Consider the following 7,706-nt stretch of genomic DNA (forward strand, 5'->3'; position numbering starts at 1 on the left):
ATTACATATATATATACTTATATACTATATATTACTTGAACAGGCACAAGCTGCTGATGATCCACCCGCCGCCACTGCAGAGGGTGGACGTGAGCACTACTCATCGGACATTCCGACCGATGTGAGCTCATCTGAGCATGGAGGGAGCACCGAGTCATCATCTGGGTCTGAGTAGTACTCAGACTTATAGTATCACATTCCATATTGCGGATGTGGTTGTATATATTTTTTTGTAAACTGAAGCCATGGGCTACTTCGAGATATGGACTCCCTTGTATACATGTATGAAATTTTGATAGTAATATTGAATCATGAATCGATAGTATTACATTCATGTCTATCTTGAATCGTGTATTGACAATGTATGCATTCATGTCATTCTTGTCTTAATCTCCCTCGTGCATATGTTTTTCGTGGATGGTCTAATGCACAAAAAAAAAAAAATCCAGAGAGTGTTATTGGGTGCTGGAATGTTGGAACAGTATTCAGGCACCAAATAGCACTCTCTGGATTTTTTTTTTTGCTCTCTATTCGCGTGTATAAACGCGTCAGAACTGCTAAAACTCGCGTGTATATACGCGGATAATCTGTAAAATACGCGTGTATTAATGCGTCAAAACTGACAATTATGCGTGTATAAGCGCATCTAAATTAAAGAAACGCGTGTATAGCCGCAGGTATCAACGCGTCTGAGTACATCTGAACTCAACAGAACGCGGCTATACACCGGTGTATAAGCGCTTCTAAATTAAAGAAAGGCGTGTATAGCCGCATGTATCAACGCGTCGGTGAAAAGAACGCGGCTATACACCCGTGTATAAGCGCGTCTGAGAGGTCCTATACACACGCTTTTACACACATGTCTGTGGCCGCGATTATACACGCGCTGATACACGGGCCCGCTACTTTTTTTCACGTCATTTTTAGCGGCTAGGAGTGCTGGTATGAGCCTGATCCCTTGTAGTGTTCACTTCCTTCTACCGCTTCATGCTCATAATCTGGATCTTCCTCTTTCTCTTCTCCTTCATCCTACATACATGCCATCAACTGTAAGGTAAGCATAGGGCAACAAAATACAATTAGATATAGATAAGAGGGGTTGTTTCACTAGTTACCTTGTCTTCTTGAGTCCCCAAAATGGACTCGTCCAAGTGTACACCCCCTCGAGTACGCATCCATGCCAACAATTGTAGACACGGGGGGCTCTATAGGCATAATTGTACTCCTCCTTTTTTGGGTCACGCCCAACAACTTCCCTCTACAAAAAATAATTAACAAAACTTACAATTGGCTAAAGAAAACAATATAGTACAAAACAAAATTAAAGAGGAGAAGAAAATGATTAGTAAAATAGGTACTTACAAAACGAGCAATGAAACACTTTCCTTCCGAGCCAAAGTATGAAGCCCCTCACTTCCAGAGTTGGAAAGAACTTTCCGCCGCTTGTTGTTGAAAAGTTTGGGGTTGCTTTCTCACACGAAGCTGCGTGCGTGCCTCCACTCCTCTTGCATGCGAACACTAGGCTTTCTTTGCCGCTCTCTTGATATTTGCTCTCCTATTAGAGGGCAAAAGCTTTATGATTCTCTTCATCCACTCCTCCACAAAGCAAAGGCTTGCATGTGGAATAGGAAACTCCAACTTAACCACATCAATGACATATTGCTTTAAAAGCTTGTCTTGTGCTTTCCACTTTTTTTAAAGGAGTCCATGAACTCCAGGTTAGCAAGTACATGCATGTGGTTCATGGCTTGCTTCCCTTGTGCATTCATCATCAGGAGGGCACCATCGACATCCATGTTGTATGGTAGGTTGTGTGGATCAAATGGTGGAATCACTCTCCTGGGGACTATATCATAATGAGCAAATAAATAGACCCCCTATTTGGGAGATGGTGCTCAACTAATGTAGGCACTCTTTCCCCGACAGCGGTGCCATTGAAGAGCGGTTCTCTCTACCGTGCAATATAGTGCTCATAGAGTACTACCGATCAACAAATGTGTTGAGAAACACAATGTCAATCCGAGGACTTGACCCGATTAGTGCGTGAAGGCTTATCCCTTGCGGGAGAGCTCAGATACACGAACCACCACTTGACGATTCAACCATTCAACACCTCAATCAATCTCTCAATCCATTAAACCCACTTCACTAATCAAGAGAACAAGCAATGCATGGCAATCTCTTAATCCTATTCAAACATTGATTAAATCTTAGCTTTTCCTAATGCCAGCAAATCCATAAGCATGCATCTACTAACCCACAAGCTTAAGCAAGCATAGAATGTAACATTCACAAACCCACAAGCTCATAGAGAGAGTCTATCCATGAATAACTCATTTTACCAATGAAGTGGGCAAGAGCTTGCATCAATGGAGACTACACACACACACACACACTACAAGCATGCAGCATACACAAGAGAAAGAAAGAAGCATTCAACTAATCATAGATTAATCTACTTCAATGATGCTAAAACAGATTAAGAGAATGAAGTGGAGCTATACTCATTGGAGCTTGATGCTCATTAGAGTACAATAGAGAGAGTTAGAGAGTTGCCATAGCTTGAGAGCTCAAGAGCTTCACTCAATAGCTTATGAGAATGGCCAAAAACATACTCTTTCTTTAGCTAACATCTCTTTTATAGAGATGTCACTAACCCTAATCCTAGGCCTCTTTCACACATGGACGGACAACCCCATAAGTGATCCTTGCTTAATACACTTAGAACTCTCATTTTGAACCCACATTGGCCTAAAACGATTTACATTGCACTTCGGCACAAAAAATATGAAAAAAATATGTGTGTCTTTATGTTCCCATGGCTACAATCCCGCTCTCTCGCATTAATTGCTTCCGGCCTCCTTCCATAATCCGTGTTTCCATGAGTGTTCCCGTGGAATAGGAGACACATCGGGAGACCTAGCGTTAGTTTTGCAAAAGCAAAAGCAGCATGCTCCCCCCCACTAACATGTCTACTAGCCCCTCGGACTCCCTACTACGTTAATGTCATGATAGTGGTGAAGATGGATGTTAGGGAGCAGGGGTGGGTCTATATTTGAGGTAGGTGGCCATATCGTGATGGGCCTACACCACTTAGACCCGTGCCACTCAGACCTGCGCTTATCAAGGGCATGTCTACCCCGACTGGCCAAGTGGGGTAGATTGCTGCCATGGTGTCAACTGGCCCAATGGTAGGCCCCAATGGTATGCCCGCGTGCATATAAGATTAAATGATAAGACTTATAGAACGCATAAAGGGTTAACTTTATGTATGTGAAAAGGTTTGATGGAACCATACCTACGTCTGAGTAAACTGAGACCAAGGTTTCTGTCCATATTGTTCGTTTGATAATAGATAGCATAGATTTGTGACATCTAGGTCTTGTGATGGGTTGATCAACAATTCCTATACATACCACCCAACCCAAATACATGCATAAGAGTCAATTTGTTGAATCATAAAACATAAAGGACGTATGCATAAAGCCTTAAGACTAGAGCCTTATGTATAAAACTCTATACATAGAGCCTACACATAGAGTCTTATGCATAGAGCCTTATGCATAGAGCCTTTTGCATAAAGCTATATGCATAGAGACTTATGCATAAAGTCTATGCATAGAGCCTTATGCATAAAGCTCCATGTATAAAGCCTTACGCATAGAGCCTTATGCATAAAGCTCTACGTATAAAGCCTTATGCATAGAGCTAAACCCAGCACCCACAAGAGCCTATGCATAGAGCTAAACCCAGCACCCACAAGAGCCTATGCATAGAATCTTTATGAATAGAGCTTGCAAGAGCCTATGCATAGAGCTAAACCCAGCACCCACAAGTGCAATAACGGAAAAACATGTTGTAAGAAATCAAAAGAAGAAGAGAGATTACCCCTCTTATGTGAAGCTGAAAGAGAGGATTAGTGCAAGAGCTGCAAAACAAAAGAGGCAACATGTGATATTAAAACATTATTGAAACCTTCTACAATACTGCTTAGGCAAGCAGGGTGAATAGTGACCCTTTTGGAATAGCTTATGAGAACTTTCCACACGCTTCTCACTATTAAAGCCAAAGGAAACTTCTATTTTACAAGAGAGTGATAATGAAAAGATCAAGGGCTTCCCCTCCACCAATATAGAAGCTCAAATCTCTTGATTCCCCCATATCTATTTAGGTCTCCACAATAGTGATAGTAGCTATGTAGGTCTCACACAATAGTGGTAATGTATCTTACACTCACTCTCACTTTTATACATAAAAGGATTCTACAAATTGATCTAGTCTTCATAGAACTATCATGAATTTTTTATTGTGAAGAAGTTCTGGAGTTTGTAAACCACACACTATGCCAAAAAGTGAACCTCACGACCACCCCTGAGCCCTTCTCAGTCTCACTTGCAGTTTTGATTGCATTCGACATCTCCCCTCCTTAGAGGTTCAACATAAGTTACAATGTTATGAATATGAATAATCCCATGAGGTTCATCCTCAACAAAGGTTAACTTATCTATATCCAATGATAAATCCAACAGTGATGTTCATGCCACAAGGTGCTATCCCCACACTAATCCAGGCCATACCAATATGTCTGAATCATCAGAGATCGCACCGAGCATTGTCCACACTTTGTGAGGGATCCCAATCCTTTGGAGAAAATCTCATTATCCTCTTAGCTACCTCAGGCACTTAGCATGACAAAATTCACCACATATGGGCCATGCACCAAGCTATAGCCACTCATCTCATAGGACTTACTGGAACCTTAGGTTTAGCCCAAACACAGATAGTATTTCATAAAGAATGGACAATCTCTCCTAGTTAAATTTCACATCAAAGTCCTAATGAAGCATTGGGCCCTCTAAGAAATGCCAAGTCATCATTCTATTACTCGATAACTCTATCCATAGTACCTCAAAACTATATGATGTAACATATCATTGGAAAGATCTTGATGAGAGCATTCTAACGCACCAATCTCCGACAAATTTAGAGTTTTATGCTCAAGTTATGGCCTCCCCACCAAAAAGTAACCTCAAAAGTTCCGTAAACGGAAGCCTCACCCTCATTGGTCCTTATGGAATATTTCCTAGAATCTCAAAGAGCTTAAAAGGCCCAAAAGTGAGTCCAAATTTTCCCTAATGGATATCATAACTTGCATTATTGTAAACAATAACTAGAGGTAGCATTGACATCATAGTATCATGGTGTTTCACATGACTCTCTCCCAACCACCAATGAGTCTTTATGCATCGCATGACTAAACAAATTAAGTTATGCACATACACAAAAACAACAAATGCACATAGTTCTTGGTTTTCTCAAAACGTTAGACCATTTCAAATATGTGTGCCAATTCAAGACTCCAAATCTAAAAAGTAGGCACATCTATCTGTGTTTTTTAATGCAAGAAGTGCTTTCACCTAAAATAATAATGCACAAATGGATGGGAAGAGATGCATATGCAAGGCTCTATAGACAATTGGACTCTTGCTTAGACATTACAAGATAAAGAAATGACTTCCAGGGATACATCAAGCTTCTTGCAATGACTTTGTCTCCAAGATCCTATAAAATTTTTCAAAACGCCTAGGATGATTCGTTAATTGTTTGGATGTACCTATAATTAAGAATATGTAAGCAATATGTGCACCTACTCTGCTGGTCTCAAAGGAGGTCCTCGCGTACATATGCAAAGCTAGCCGCTCACAAATAACCAATGCTCATGTACCTACACTCCTATACATGTACATGGATAATCATAAATAAGATTGAGTGTACCAATAACTAAGGTTTTCTAGAAGAATGTTCTTCTTTCTATTCTACTTACACACACACACACACACACACACACACACACAATGCACACAAAGAGAGAGAGAGAGAGAGAGAGAGAGAGAGAGAGAGAAATAATGCAAATCTCCATGCTATAATAATGCCACACCCCGAGTTTACTTATACAAGAACTATAATGCACCCGTTCACCCAAGACCTCTAGTACATAGAAATTGTAGAAGATTTCAATAACATTTCATTGCATATACAATGGGGCTCGTCACTCTCATCACCATAATCATCCACCATAATCGAGAGTTTGGAAACCACACACTGTGGCAAAAAGCAAACCTCACGACCACCCTGAGCTTTCCTCACTCTCACTCTCACTTACACTTGTGTTTGCATTTGACATTTTACCTCCAATACATAGAAATCGTAGAAGATTTAAATAACATCTCATTCCATGCAATGGGGTCTCATCACTCTCATCACCATAATCATTCACATAACTCATAATTCATAACAAATTTCACATCATAACATACATTTCTCAAAAAACTCAAAGGTTGCACAATTGAACAATATAGCCATGAATTTTTTATTGTGAAGAAGTTTTGGAATTTGGAAACCGCACACTATGGTGAAAATCAAACCTCGTGACCACCCCAAGCTTTCTTCACTCTCACTTGCACTTGTGCTTGCATTTGACATCTCCCCTCCTTAGAGATTCAACCTAATTTACAATATTATGAATATGAATAATCCCATGAGGTCACTCCTCAAAAAAGGTTAACTTAGCTATTAGAAGACAATCCTGCCTCTCAACCTCACCCTTTCAATCCCTAGACACATAGAATACACTTCTCATACAACCTCTTGCTGACTTTATACTGACACCCAATCCTTTACTAGCACCACATGTAGCCTCTATAGATCGCTGCTATCAAATAACCAATCCAACAATGATGTGCATGCCACAACATGCTATCCCCACACTAGTTTAGGCCATGACATAATCCATAGCATATGTAGCCCTCTCTATGTCTCTACTATCAAATGAGAAATCCAACAATGATGTGCATGCCACACGGTGCTATCCCCACACTAATCAAGGACATACCACAATCTTTGATTCATCCAAGATCACACCTAGCATTGTCCAGACTTCATGAGGGATCCCAATCCTATGGAAAAAAATCTCAAGATCCTCTTAGCTACGTCAGGCGCTTGGCATCACAAAATGCGCCAAATATGGCCCATGCACCAATCTATAGCCACTCATCTCATAAGACTTATCGGGACCTTAGGTTTAGCATGTGAACAAAAAGTTTCACACAAAGAATGGCCAATCTCTCCTAGTATAGTTTCTTGCATAAACTATTGTAATGTACTCGTATGTATAAATTTCTTAGTCCATTTGACTCGGAGATTTTTAGCATCTATATTTAATGTTGAAAAGTAGAAAATACTTAGAGAACATAAAAGATTAAGTTTGGTCACAAATTTAGTAATTTTAAATATGTCAATTTTTGGTCATTTTTGGGAAATTTTATGCATGTTTTATGGTGTCATTTGTAAGAGATTTCTATTCTATACTTAACCATGTTAGATAATGTATAAGAGTTTCATATTGAGTAGTTTATCCTAAAGGAAACTTATATGGGGATTTAAATAGTAAATATAACCGCAAAACGGGTGCTCGAAACAGGGCGTGAACACCAAATTGACGCTTAAGGGGGTAGATAACTTTATTTGTCAGAGAGATGAATTAAAGAAAGTTAGTTCATCACAAGAAGAACAAATTCCATGTTTAAATAATTTGAAGATTCGGCACAGGGTGGCTGGTATTTGTGCGAAACGAATCCGACACCACTTTCTAATGTATGATAATCTACTAATTTTCGTGGGCTATTTTTTTTGGCTTCTTCCCAAGA

This window comes from Cibotium barometz, chromosome 29 (genome assembly GCF_041138505.1).
Source record: "Cibotium barometz isolate CiBa-2024 chromosome 29, ASM4113850v1, whole genome shotgun sequence".
In the NCBI taxonomy this organism is placed as follows: Eukaryota; Viridiplantae; Streptophyta; class Polypodiopsida; order Cyatheales; family Cibotiaceae; genus Cibotium; species Cibotium barometz.